The sequence below is a fragment of the Thermobia domestica genome, chromosome 1 (genome assembly GCF_964235325.1).
Source record: "Thermobia domestica chromosome 1, izTheDome1.hap1.1, whole genome shotgun sequence".
In the NCBI taxonomy this organism is placed as follows: Eukaryota; Metazoa; Arthropoda; class Insecta; order Zygentoma; family Lepismatidae; genus Thermobia; species Thermobia domestica.
In genome coordinates, this window is record NC_137454.1 from 383,484,315 (window position 1) to 383,499,475 (window position 15,161).

Genomic DNA, 15,161 nt, shown 5'->3' on the forward strand with positions numbered 1-15,161 from the left:
CGAACTTGCATTGTTTACGTCATTCCAAAAACATTCTCAATACTTCCCTTTTGGTGAACGTTTCATAATTCTTTCTCAATATCTATATTAACGCCTCGTATCGACGTGCCCATGTTGTAGTCTACTGGAGAAGGCAGATGACCTGTGGAATGAAATCCTGTTGGACGTAGTTCGAATCTGGGAACTGCATTCACCATTCGTCTCACCTCTATTCCATCATCCATCCAGGAGAAGACCAGCCTGTGCGAAGTCCCAAACATTCCGAAGACTTCTAATCCCGTACGAAGCTCAGTGACGACATCGTCTTACATGAAGTCCTGATCATCGTCCGTCTATCCTGTTCTTGTATTTCAGCCGCTCGAAGTACAAGTAAGTTTCTCGTAATAGTGTTTTCAGTGCTTTTAAGTGATTGTGCTACCTGGTGCGTACGAAACGGCTACAGCTGCGTCGAAGATAGCCCCGGAGTCTTCCCATCTCGACTTAGAGTGCCTGGAGGTAGGACCACGGACCTCAGGTGGGTTATCACTGTTTATTTAATGTTTTCATGTAACTGTCATTTGCATTATCTTTTCATAAAGTCGCTTAACTGTAAAGGGGATCACCTCCCAAGTAGTTTCAAAATTACTTTGAAACCTTTTGTTGCTTAAATATCGTTTGTGTGAATTGCTAATTACTTTTGATTTCCTAGATCTCTTTCAATTCGAGCAGCAATCTCGTGTCTAGTTATAATGATATAATATGTCTTTGATATGCTAATTTACTAAGTATTCTGAACTGGCTGATAGCAGTGGTATTCCAACTCGCTGACGCCTTCTCGCTAATATCGTAATACTCGTAATTATTGTTCTTTTGCGTACTGACCTCACTCGTCCTCATTCTGACCAAAAACCGCCTTGCTTTTGTTATCTGTATTGTTCCGGGACCCTAAAGCCGTCCCCTTGACGAGTGGTCATCCGATAGCCTGTTTGCTTGAGATGGACATCTGCGCCTTTGCGCCTTCACTCGGTTGTTATTGAAATTGTATGTTATTTAACCATCTATCACCCGAGCCGCATAGCTCTTCTTGACACGGACTAATTTAAAGTCCCTATATAAACAGCCTTTTTCAAGGCTACCTCTCGCTATTGTTCATTATTATTGTACTAATAACAACCTCCTCCACCAAGACATACTTTGGTGACAGATTGGTGGAATGTGCACGCGCGACATAATTGTTGTCGGCCTGTGACATGCGATACCTCGCGTCACGCACATAATTTGATAACTGAATCGTTGGGATATGTACCCGCCGACATAAATTGGCGGCTACATTGAGATTCGAACCCTGGCCCACATAAATAGTGGCCCTTACATGAATTATTCTTGTTGTGATATAACTATCCTCTGGCGGTATATAAATACTTGTTTGTCTTGGCTATCGTTCTCTATATCGGTGTCTTCACACCCTGTCAATACGCCCATAAATTAGTTAAGCGCTCGTGTATATAAAACCTATATTTTGACTTATACCAGAGCTTACTTGGGAGCGTGAACAAACTATTCATTGTTCTTTAAATGCAAATGATAGAATCGGTGTTTACAACTTTCTAACACTGAGAATCCTACCAGTCCACCACGAAGGTCTAAGATATCCCCTTGAGACCGTTCGTGGCCGCGACAAACCGATAACCGCTTCCGGTGAAAACTAAACCGGTTTTGAAGAAAACCGAAAACGGTTTCGGTGAAAATCGAACTAGTTTTTGGAGAAAAGCGAAACCGGTTTTTTGAAAATTAAAAAAACGGTTTCGGTTTTTCTAAAAACCGAAAAACCGGTTTTTGTGCCCACCACTAATAAAAATAATTACTGATGGAGGCGTAGTCTATTGAATGTAGTAACCATAATATTCATATATTGAAACTTAATCAGCTTAAATATATGTATGTAAGATTAAGTTTAAAAAAAAAAACTTTGTATAACACCATCTGTCAGTGACCGGCTGAACTATGTGGTCAGCATGCTGCGTCGACTTGTCACTAGCCGGCGTATCGGGAGTCTTCTAGACCTAGTGGTCGTCACGTCTTTCATTCACGTGATTCCCCAATTCGCCTCACGACGCTGGGTGGACGCCGAAGATTAGGAAGCACTGGCCGGAAATTGAACCCTGGACCACGTGGACATGAGTCCAACGCTCTAACCGCTACACTATAGTGTTCTTCCTAACAGATAAGATTAAGTAACACTTGAAGAAAAAATGAAAATGAAATGAAATCTGTAAGTTTAACGTCTCACAATTATGCCCTTTAGTTATGGGAAATGATTATTAACCCTTTGGGGATTTTATGGTTCAATTTGTACCATACGCGTTTTTCATGGTACATTGCGTTATAACTTTCCTATTTGAGCTTTTTCGTCCGGTTTTTTTTTTCTTTTTTTTTTTTTTTTTTTTTTTCAAGTCCAGAGACATTACGTATGGTTTCACACCTTCCTGCGTCCAGACATAGGAGGTGATGACGTCATAAGTCTAAAATATATTTTTTCATTTATTAAGCCTATGTTCAATATTTTTTGGCACGCTTATTTTTGCACGTAGAAAATTGAAATTTTGCACAAACATTCAGTCTACCGAGTAGTATTTACCAGATTTTTTTGAGATTTGTGAGTTAAAACAAAGGGGGAACCAGAGAGTCAAAGTGTTGAAAAAGGGATATTTTTACCCCCAAAATCCCTTTCTTCTAGATTTTCCCGCCTTATATACATGATGAAGACACGTGAGTCATACCATCTGAAAGGCAATTTTATTCTGAAGAGAATGATGTGCGAAATATGACCCTAGGGTAATTAGGGATGTCTCAGGGATTTTTTTTAAAATCCCTCTGTATACGGGAATATGGTACATTGTCGGTATATATATTTTTTGGCGGGCTTACTTTTGCACCTAGAAGATTGAAATTGGGCATAAACATTCAGCCTACGTAGTAGTATTTATCAGATTTTTTCAGATCTCTGCGTTAAAACAGGGGGGTCCAGAGGGGCTAAAAGTTGAAAAACGGGGCATTAAGACCCAAAAAATCCCTTTCTTCGGGATTTTCCCGCCTTATATACATGATGGAGACACGTGAGTCATACCGTCTGAAAGCCAGTTTTATTCTGAAGAGAATGGTGTGCGAAACATGACCCTAGGGTAATTAGGGATGTGTCAGGGAATTTTTATCAAAATATACTTCTGTATAGGGGAATATGGGGCAATGTCGGTATATACATTTTATGGCAGGTTTATTTTTGCACCTAGAAGATTGAAATTGTGCACAAACATTCAGTCTACCGAGTAGTATTTATCAGATTTTTTTTCGGATTCATGCGTTAAAACAGGGGAGGGTCCAGAGGGGCTAAAAGTTGAAAAAAGGGATATTTAGAACAAAAAATCCCTTTTTTCAGGAATTTCCCGCCTTAGATACACGATGGAGACATGTGAATGGTACCGTGTGAAAGGCAGTTCTATTCTGAAGAGAATGATGGGCGAAACATAACCCTAGGGTAATTCGGGATGTCTCAGGAAATTTTTTCCCTGAGATCATAGTGTTTTGTGTTTATTTGGGGTATTGTGGGATTTCTTCATAAAATTTCTCCCGCCCTTACTATTCAAGATAGAAACTTGAAATTTGGCACACACATTCAGTATACCAAGTACTATTTCTCAGATTTTTTTTTAGATGGTTACGTTCACACAGGGCCGCTCCAGGGGGAGCCAAAATGCGAGAAAAAATTTTCCCTCCGAAATTTTCCCTTTGACATCATTTTTCCCGCTTTTCGTATATGGTATGAGCATGCAAGTGGTACCATTTGAAAGCCAGCTCTATTCTGAAGAGGATGAGGTATGAACCATGATCCTAGGATAAATAGTGACGATGCAGTAGCTGCTTGACTGAAAGTCTAAAAAATAGCCCAAAAAGCCGAAATCTGTTTTAAAAAAGCCGATAGGGTTAAGGCAAGCGAATGATAATGGAAGATTTGGTGGAATGAGAACGTGGGAGGAAACAGGTGTATCCCGAGGAAAATTCATGGACACGATGTTGTCCACCACAAACTTACTTGGCCGGAGATCAAACCAGGGACACGACAAGAAACCACCCTACCACTGAGCCACTGTTGCCCTAAGTACTTGAAGTAATCGAATAACTGTACAGGTATACAAGAAAGTTCTAGCACTACACGCATCAGCCGTTTAGGCTTCACACTGGTTAGGGATGCGCACGAGACAAGATTTGAGGCTGTCTCGTCTCGAAAATGTGCTGTAAAAGTGATGTCTCGACTCGAAAAACGAATAGTTTTCTATTGGAAGAGGTGTGTCTCGACTCGAATTTTCTCAGGAAAATTCTGTCTCGACTCGACTAGTGCGCACCCCTAACACTGGTAATGTGCCTCATGTTACATAAAAAAAAAGTTTCTACTTCAGAAAGCTCTTCCCTTAGGTCTTCACCACACCCACAATACAGCATTGTTCGTGAATGAATCTGAGGTATTTTAGAATCCCTCATTCAATAATGTGCTCATTTCTTATGTGTGTGGCACTCGTTCCGTTTGACCATACTGCTGAACTGGCAACGTTGCATTTTTATTTAACATTGAACGAATTACCAGTGTGAAGCCCAAACAACTGGTGCAATTGAAAAACAAAAAAAATATACAATTTTAGATTGAAAGCTATATATTTCCAACAATTTTACTCTCTACCCATTTCTTTCGTGTCTTTACTCATAACGAAGACAATGTACGGCCCTGACTTTTGATTCACCCGGTATACATATGTAAGGTGGGCCGGAATGAATTCCCTACTGAAAATGGTTTATACGTTTTTAATATACTTAACTATTTCCTTTTAATACTTACCTTTTTAATACTAATCATTTGTTCCTTACAATGGTAGGATTTATTACATGATATCTCATTTATGTCATTGCAGGTATCAGTGGCGGACCATGGTGCAATGTGTAACCTTACGTGAACGGGTTCGGCTGGCATCCTGGCAGCGGCGGCTGGTACTATATGTTGCATGGTTGTGCAACCGGATATTTTTTTTAAATACTAAAGATATTTTTAGGTATTAAAGTATTGTATCAGTAAAAAAATAAACCTTTGCTCTTGAGCACAAAACAGTATTGATGCATTTCTTTCAAAAAAATTCAATAAAAAACTGAAAGAAAGAGAGTGATTTACATTTTCAGTTGCAGTGAGCGTTGCCAGTTTAATTGAGCATATGGCAGCGACCTCCTATCTCTTAAGCGTCTTCACTATAGCGAAATTAAACTACCGCTATTTTTAGAGTTTTTCTGTAATTTCTTCGAAACAAATGAAAATATTCGAAAAGTAGAAACGTAGTGAACTAGACAATACAATTTTGCATGTGATACCTTTACCACAATTCACTTATCTGCTTTCCGTATGCCGCTATTTACAGAATACGCAAAAAAATGCTAAATCTATCTACAGTTGCAAATCGAAAGCAGATAGATGAGTGGCAATAATGGTATCACATGAAAAATCGTATTGTCTAGTTCACTACGTTTCTGCTTTTCGAATATTTTTTGTCTTGAAGATATTACAGAAAAACTCTAAAATTAGCGGTAGTTTAATTTCGCTGTAGTGAAGACCCTTAACATGAGGAAGTAGATTTATTCTTGCGTCGCTGTTATCCTCCCGTATTGCTCCCTTCCAGTTGCACCTTTTTCTGCTACTGGTATATAGTCAGCTTCTGTAATAGTTACGAATTCCTCCGCTTAGCAGCGCTTGACTCAATTGATAGAGTAGGTGAGATAGCGTTTTTTACAGTCCTTTGCACCCTTCAAAAACAAACCGCGTAACTTGATGTTGTATCACTGCGCGCACGACTATTTGCTGATTGGTGAAGAGGAAATTGTTTCGTCTGTTTCCCGCAATATTTCTGCTGCAGCACGTGCATGTATTTCTGCTACTGCGATGTGCATTACTCGTCTCACTGTCACACCATTGCCGTGATATAGGGTAAAATACCCAATACTATATAATCCCCCCTCCTTTAAGACAACTGAACATTGTTATTTTTCTCCAAACTGTATTTATAGATGAAATTACATCGACTTATGTGAAATTATCAACTGAACGATAAAGAGATGGCGCTGGTATGTAACAGCAAGCATATTTATCATTATGGGAGATTATTTCTTTCTCATCTATTACCTAAATCTTTACGCATATCCATAAAAAACAGATGGTACTTTTCCCCCTTAAGTTCAATTTATTGATGTGCTTTCTTACATGGTATAGCATGCGAATGTACAAACAGTAATTTCAGTACTACAAAGTAAGTAAATTAATATTCTATGAGAACATGAAAATTAGCTACTTAAGGGGGCAGACTACTAAATATTTTTGAAAAGTTGACAATTTTTCTTTTGCCCGTTTCTCGTAAGTGAAAAGAGATAATGAAATGTAACTTACCACAATAATAGATAATGTTATTCTATACCAGAAAATACGAATCGGAATGATTATAAGTGTTGCCATCCATAGAAATTACAGTGTGTCCAAAATTTGAATTACTCAAAAATCTAGGTTAAGGCAGCGACTAGAAAAATGAACTCAACGTTAGTTGATAACTTATCATTTTGTCTTGGTTCCTTGTTAACTACTTTTTAAATCATGTTTGTATTTATTTTATAATAACTCACATAAGTTATAAAATAAATTTAATAATAATAATAATAATAATAATAATAATAATAATAATAATAATAATAATAATAATAATAATAATAATAATAATAATAATAATAAAGGATCCGCAGTACTAGCAAAGAGGAATTTCATTTTCTGTGACAGTAGGCATAGTATAGAGTAAAGAAGCTAGATAAATTCAGCTTAAAACAAAGTTTTGGTCCTCCAAATAAACTTCAACGACTACATTTGTATTCATGTCTTTAACATTTGCAAATAGGCACTTCACATAACATTTGGTTCTATTTATTAGTTACTAGCAAAATACCTGTTCTTCTCACGGGGAGAATATGTTCCATATCGGACATAAAGGGTAACGTAAGTTGACTTCGGATTTAAACGGCATCGGAAGTGTTACTGTTCGTCTCAGCGATCCCGATAACTATACAATCGACACTAATATTGGTCATATTGGTCATTTTGGTTATACCTCTCCTTCTCCCCCAACCCCTAAGTTACACAGTCAAAGTGAAATGATAAAAAAACATCCCAGGCTCAAATTTAATCTATGTTGAAAATTTGATCGCGATCGGTCGGGCGGTTTAAGAGGTACGAAATCACGAACATAGTCACTTTCAATTTTATAGATATGTTAGATACAAAACTTACAAATGCATGAATCGGAGAACACGTTTATGTAAACCCTGTGGGTTGTAAAACAACTTATTTCTATAAGTTATACGGGCCTCGATGGCTCAGTGGTAGAGCGTTCACTTCTAGAAGAGTGAGATCCATTGTTGGATACCCAAATGTATGGACAAATACCGTGTGCGTGGGTTTTCCCGAGTTCTTCCGTTTTCTTCCACTTTCTTCATTCCACCATTCATTGTCACCATCACCGTATTCCTTCCTAAATCGAAACGTGGGACGTAACACTAGAATTTTCATTCTATATTCCAATAAGTTGTACGACAGTAAAAAATATATATATATATATATATATATATATAAATGGTTGCATAGTTAGTTTCTTTGGCTTTTACAGAAGTTATTTTTCGGTGATTAATCCTCTCTGACACATTCTACTCGAAATTATCTCGTTTTCAAACCTTAACTACCGATGGCCTTATTGGATACGAAAAATTTCCTTGATATTAGTCGAACTGTTTACAAAAAGGGGAAAGACGAACATACACTTTGCAGGGGATAATTAAGATCCTCTCGCTAAAACTCACTTCGCAATAAATTACACAGTCACACACACACACACACACAAGTTCTGTGCACCGCAGTATGGAGTCCACAGTATGGAGTCAATGTATTTTGGTACACAGAATCCAAATTTCGAAACCCCAGGACGATCGGCCGTGTCAATTTTTTATGGGCAAAAAACTTCAGTGAATTTTAGTACGACCTGGGGTATCGAAATTTGGGTTCTGTGTACCAAAATACATCGAATTCTCATTCTTGGGTACGATGCACAGAACTTTTTTTTTGGGGGGGGGGAATGGTTATGTTACGTAGATATCCTCCTTATCTAAAATCGCTAAAGTTTTTCGCCCATAAAAAAATTGGCACGATCGATCGTCCTGGGGTTTCGAAATTTGGATTCTGTGTACCAAAATACATTGAATCTACCCCCTGGGTGCCGGTTCGCAGAAGTTTTATTTGTGTGTGTGTGTGGTTGTGTTTTTATTCGTACTACTACTACTACTAGTACTACTACTACTACTACTACTACTACTACTACTACTACTACTACTACTACTACTACTACTACTACTAATAATAATAATAATAATAATAATAATAATAATAGTTGCTATATATTCTCTATTTAACCTTGTAAAGGTAAACGAAACTCGTTCGGAGGAGAAAATTGATATTTTTATTTAGTATGCACCATTAAGCGTATAAAATAGGCATTTTCTGGTAATTTGATTGTTCGCATTTAGTGAGTGTCATGACATGGTACGGAAGACCACTGAAGTTGTTCTTCCTCATTCTGTCAATGTAAGTTGTGATTCGCTTCCCTCACGTTCCGCCCCTATTCTGCCTCTTTTCGGAAATGGTCTATTTCACACTTGGAACTTCAACCGAAGAAGATGCTTTTTTTAAAAAGAGATTTTCTATCCCTGCAGCATCCTGTTCAACCATTATCCCTCCTCCTCCCACCCCAAACGGGGAGCTTTAAACAGCATATGACAGCAGTCAGCAGCCATCTTGTTTTTATTTTTCTCAAGTGTCAGCAGAATAATCGTAAGCCTATAATTGGTATCAAATCGTTGAACAAACATATCAGATCTCTTCCCCCCCGTGAACAGAAAAAAAAATTACGGTCGTGTGCCGTTGTCATAGAAACGGCAAGAACCTCTCTCTCTCTCTTTTTGTGCCTGCCTTTTAGTGAGGGAGCGAGAGCCAGTGTATAACTCGCACGCTCTCAAATACCCAGAAGCAAAATGCAGCAGCACTGGAGGGGGTGAGGGGGCACATGTTGGGATGAGAAAAGGCTTTCAGAGGGGGAGGAATTGGTAGACGGTGGTACTATACAGAATGAAAAAGCTAAAGAGAATATATATATATATATATATATATATATATATATATATATATATATATATATATATATATATATATATATATATATATATATATATATTGTATGTGACACGATTTACTGCTAGGGATTGAATTCTCCTCCTCAATCAGTGCAGAGATTTTTTTATTATTCAAAACAAAAGAAACCCTGACTGACAAGAAACAGCAGGGTGTTTTACAAACAGCACGCACAAATTTGAAGCTTGACAAAGATGCCTTTTGTCGTAAATTCAGAATAAATTGGGTTCTTTATTATTTTGTATATTAATAGTTTGGGTAGAAAGGGGGTTATCTTATTTGTTATGTCTTCTCTGATCTGTGATGAAGCACAGTTAAACACAATCAGTTATATGTTATTCAAACCATTTGAACAACCGGTTTTATAATTAGAACAGTAAGTTAAGTATTCACATTACTGTTATTATTATTCCAATGGCACTATTTAGTAGAAGCTGTAACACAATGTTTTCGGTTTCTTAACAGTGGATTTCCCGTCCGAAGCCATTGTAACACACATATGTAATTAAATATTGCAGTCTTGGTTCGTTTAAAATTACTTTAATATCCACCAAAACTTACCACGATAATTATTTCAATAAATTAAACTATTTTTTATTCCATTTAACCTTTGTATTTGCTTAATAGTTATCATTCATTTCACAGAAATTAAAGACCACTTCAATTTACTATGGCTTCTTCATTTATTATATGTTTAACAGCATGAATAAAACAAGTTTAAACAAGTCTGGCCACAAACTTTATCATAAGGTACCGGACTACTGTCCTTGTTGCCTATAACTAAATAATTTTTTATACATAAACGTTATCGTTGAACCATAAAATTTAACGATTAATGCAAAATTTCCCCCGAAGCAAAAGGGGTGCTTCTTCTAGTAATGGAACATAATAAATACACCTGTGTAAGTAATTATCACTCAAAACGCAAGAACATTGAATGTCCATTTCGTATCAGTTTGCGTCGACCTACAGGAAAATTCACGTTACTAAAACGTAACTAGACATGTTAGAGAAACGATCTACATTTGCTCATCGACAAATTACATTTGCATTCATGAGAGATTGTAGAATTTTAAAGTGATATATCTCAACTGCAGCATGTCTCCCGAACTGTCGCAAAGGAGGGAAAATAATAATAGATTCAAAATAATAATAATAATAATAATAATAATAATAATAATAATAATAATAATAATAATAATAATAATAATAATAATAATAATAATAATAATAATAGAGACTTTTCTCAAGTACTGGACTCAAGAGTGAAGAGACAATTTTAACTTTCATGAAGGTGAGTAAAATCGCAAACTATCTTTCCTAAAATAAAACAGCGAGTTAATGTTAGGTAAATGTCACCCACAGCAAATATGGCTATAGGGAGGAGGGAGAAACTACCGTATATATACCGTAGAAAATCTTAAGAAGAAAAACTCAAATTTTATTTTCCGTTCTAAATTCGATTTTAGACACAGTATACTAAAATCTATTCATATAAAAAGCGATACGAAAGATCCAGAGAACGTCGATACAGAAAGTTTGTTATATTTTTTGAAAGAGTTGAAGCTCCTGGCAGGGTGGTTAATGAAGTTTATTAAAGAGTATTATGGCTGCTCCCTTAACTAGTAATCCGGTAAAAAACCGCTTTTGAAGACGTATTGTTTAGACAAAACTTATCCTACAACTGCAATGCAGGCACGTTGTGTATATATATAGGCTCGGATCCAAGGGGAGGGTTATAGGGGCTATAGCCTCACCCTTGTCACTTAGGTATACATTGGATAAAATGAGCTTCAATCCTACTTTCTTTACACTGAATAAAGAGGCAAACTATGACTTAGCCCCTCCCTTGATCATGGACCCACGGCTGGATATATATATATATATATATATATCGGATATTGCAAAATAAGTGTTACAACTCTTGGGAGGTGACTCGTGCCACTGAGACAAGAAAAAAAGTTCTCTTCAACTTTCTGCTATCGGACATAGTTTCAGATCTACAAGGTGCCGAAAACGTGGGAAAATGACTTTCGGACACCAATAGTTCGGAAACTATCCAACATAAAGAGGGCGGGTAAAAAATTCACTGAAGAAGTCATACCTGCTCTATTGAATTTTGCATGTTTCACAATCCTACCGTGCACGCGCAAGGGATTCCCCAAACGAACGTAGGGAGTCCCGGATAATCTGCCAAATGAAACTTGGTCTAAATGGATATGAATTGATAGGCTTTCCACCAGGTAACAATAACTCGTTTGTCTTAAGTCGATATCTGGAACCAAAAAAAAAAAAAAAAAATGGCGGACACTTTTAAGCCCGTTGTGTGTGGTTGCATAATCACCAGGTACGGATGCTGGCCAACAGTGACGTTCTGAGTATTAATTGTAGCGAATTTGTACTCAAATGCTCTAGAAAGACATCTGGAGTGTCGGTAGAGTATAACAGATGAAGCAGGGTGATTCACATGTGTGGAAACACTTAACGAAAAATGCCCAGAAATGCACTCATACTCAGTAAACGTGAGTTCAAAGCGTCGGAAATGTAAGGATTAGCGTCAAGAACATGAAAGCCATTGCCAATTCACCAATAATATTCCTTCAAACCGATGTAATATGATGTGCACGGTCGCATACCAATAAGGATGCAACAACTGAGTCCAAGTTCAAATTGTGCAATGGACTCACAAAGAAACTGGGTAAACTAAATGAATGTCACTAGTGAGATCACATGATCGATTTTTGAAATAGGCCAATGTGTGTGTTGATATCAACATGTAGCTAATGAACAGATGTCAACATGTCCCACTACGGCCGGGACATCGTCCCACGTGCGAAAAATAGGAAAATAACTACTCGGGTCTTGAATCTGAGGCCGTGGGCTCCCAGTAGAATTGGAAACTGCGACCAGGCGAGCAAAAGCGAGCGCTCTAGCCCTGAGGTTTGAAAGAGCCTCACTTTCTCTGTATTCATTTCTTTGAGGAGTACGCACTTTGTTTGGCAAGCTCTCTTGTACAGCCTCCCGGCATACTTGTGTGTTTCATTTTGTTACTCCTACTGCACAGTTGTAAACTATCAGAGCTTTAAGACGTTTCTTCCTATTTCTCATGTCGTTTTATTTTCCATATGTATGGTGTTCCAGATGTAGTGTTAAATGTGCTAAATCGGTTCATTTTCGTCTTTGTCTTGGCATGTGCACTGGGTCTAAGATACGAATTTCTGGATATATTTTCCTAAATTTCGAGTACGTCATATATCTCACAAGACGTGGGACATGATACAAGTTTGTTATTTTCACGCCCTATCAGAATTTGAACCATGCATTAAGAGATTTCTTTTCATATGTGTCGACTGTGGGACAATGTCCCAAACAAAGAGGGACATTGATACAATCGTGTTCTAGTTACGTTCTACCAAAAGGTGCACCAGACGTAATAGCAGGATGTACAACGTTATTTTCCTAGTTTTCGCAAGTGAGATGGTGTCCCAGCAGTAGTGCGACATGTTGACATTTGTCCATTAGCTACATGTTGATATCAACAAACACATTGGCCACATTTCAATATCGATCATGCGATCCCACTACTGACATTCATTTAGTTTACCCAGTTTCTTTGTGAGTCTATTGCGCAATTTGAACTTGAACTCAGTTGTTGCATCCTTATTGATATGCAACCGTGCACATCATATTACATCGGTTTGAGGAAATATTATTAGTGAATTGGCAATGGCTTTCATGTTCTTGACGCTAATCCTTACATTTCCGACGCTTTGAACTCACGTTTACTGAGTATGAGTGCATTTCTGGGCATTTTTCGTTAAGTGTTTCCACACATGTGAATCACCCTGCTTCATCTGTTATACTCTACCGACACTCCAGATGTCTTTCTAGAGCATTTGAGTACAAATTCGCTACAATTAATACTCAGAACGTCACTGTTGGCCAGCATCCGTACCTGGTGATTATGCAACCACACACAACGGGCATAAAGGTGTCCGCCATTTTGTATTTGTTCCAGATATCGACTTAAGACAAACGAATTATGGTTACCTGGTGGAAAGCCTATCAATTCATATCCATTTATACCAAGTTTCATTTGGCAGATTATCCGGGACTCCCTACGTTCCTTTGGGGAATCCCTTGCGGGTGCACGGTAGGATTGTGAAACATGCAAAATTCAATAGAGCAGGTATGACTTCTTTAGTGAATTTTTTACCCGCCCTCTTTATGTTGGATAGTTTCCGAACTATTGGCGTCCGAAAGTCATTTTCCCACGCTTTCGGCACCTTGTAGATCTGAAACTATGTCCGATAGCAGAAAGTTGAAGAGAACTTTTTTTCTTGTCTGAGTAGCAGGAGTCACCTCCCAAGAGTTGTAACACTTATTTTGCAACACCCGATATATATATATATATATATATATATATATATATATATATATATATATATATATATATATATATATATATCAAATTCAGACTTTCAAAAAAAAATTTACACCCTTTGTTTCCAAGATACAAGATTCAAATTTTGCACACGTATTGTGTACATAACTACGTAATTTTCAAAACAAAATCAGATCCCTACGTGAACCCAGGCTCGGGCCAGAGATGCGAAAAAATTTTGATTTTTTAAAAAAAAATCCCGGTTTCCCCGATTTTCCCATTTCTGGTGTATAATACGAACAAGCGAGCGGCACCATTGGAAAGAATGATCTATTCTTTAAATAAAAAAGTGTGAACCATGATCCTACGATAAATAGTAAGGAAGCAGTGGTTGTTTGAGTAAAAATCTAAAATTTACCTCAAAAAGTGGAATTCCTAAAAGGGATAACACATAAATAATAAGCAATCGAGTGCTTTCTATGTCAAACTATCAAAAATATAAATCCATTAAAATGGCTTACGATCAGTCAGAAATGGAAAATTCAGATATAATTTAAATTTTGAGAATAACTAAAACATCCCTAAAACCCTTTTGGAGAGAAATGTTTAATGAATACTCAGAACTAGGGTTACGGAATAGAAGTAGTAACCCAATAACGTGTTTGGGACCGTTTGTATTGTATGTATTCTGTTTATAAATATAATAGATTTGATTGTTATAATATAGTCATTTGGTAATCCTCAACTTATGAATCGATTTTGTATAAATCTTCAAGATTATGATATAAGATAAATAAGAGAGAACAATACCGTGGCAAACAACACCAAAATCGAGTCGTGGCAAACTACACCGAGGCAAACAACACGTAATTACTAGGGATGGTCATTTCCGGAAAAAGAGTTTTCCGGTTTCCGAAAATCACATTTTCCGTTTTCCGTTTTTCCGGAAAATTTTCCGCCTTCCGTTTTCCGGAAAATTTTCATCTTCCATTTTTCCAGAAAATTTTCCGTCTTCCGCTTTTCTGTTTTCAATTTTTCGGTTTCCGGAAAAATATTTTTCGTTTTTCCGGAAAATATGGCCATCCCTAGTAATTACTAAGTCACTTGGGTAACTCCTGTCACGATTTTTGACCCGGATACAGCCGGCAACACAAACAGATGCAATGCAGAGGCGAATGTAGAAGGTGAAAACTGGGGGGTCCAGCCAGAATCTAGGGTATGGTAGGTATATCATGAGTTTACTATAAATTTCCAATATAAATAATAATAATAATAATAATAATAATAATAATAATAATAATAATAATAATAATAGCTTAAATTATTTTTGTCAATCAAAAACTGGGGGCCTAGGCCCCCGTCCCCAGGCTAAATCCGCCACTGATCCGATGAGCCGGAAAGCAGCTGAAACATCTCCTATGCAATATTATTACAGAGTTTTATACTCTATTAGTTATGTTCACTACTTGAAATCGAATATCCATGTCCTGG

At 37.2% G+C, this 15,161-nt stretch overlaps 2 protein-coding genes across 3 annotated transcripts in view; one reads left to right on the top strand and one right to left on the bottom strand.

Annotated features, from left to right (window-relative positions):
* LOC145664759 (uncharacterized) overlaps positions 1-5,136 on the top strand; it is a 143,438-nt gene extending 138,302 nt beyond the window's left edge. The window contains exon 2 of the mRNA XM_081731701.1: positions 4,941-5,136. The gene's annotated coding sequence lies outside the window, so the exon portion shown is untranslated. The remainder of the gene's footprint in view (positions 1-4,940) is intronic.
* LOC145664748 (uncharacterized) overlaps positions 1-15,161 on the bottom strand; it is a 578,976-nt gene that overhangs the window by 552,934 nt on the left and 10,881 nt on the right. The window lies entirely within an intron of this gene.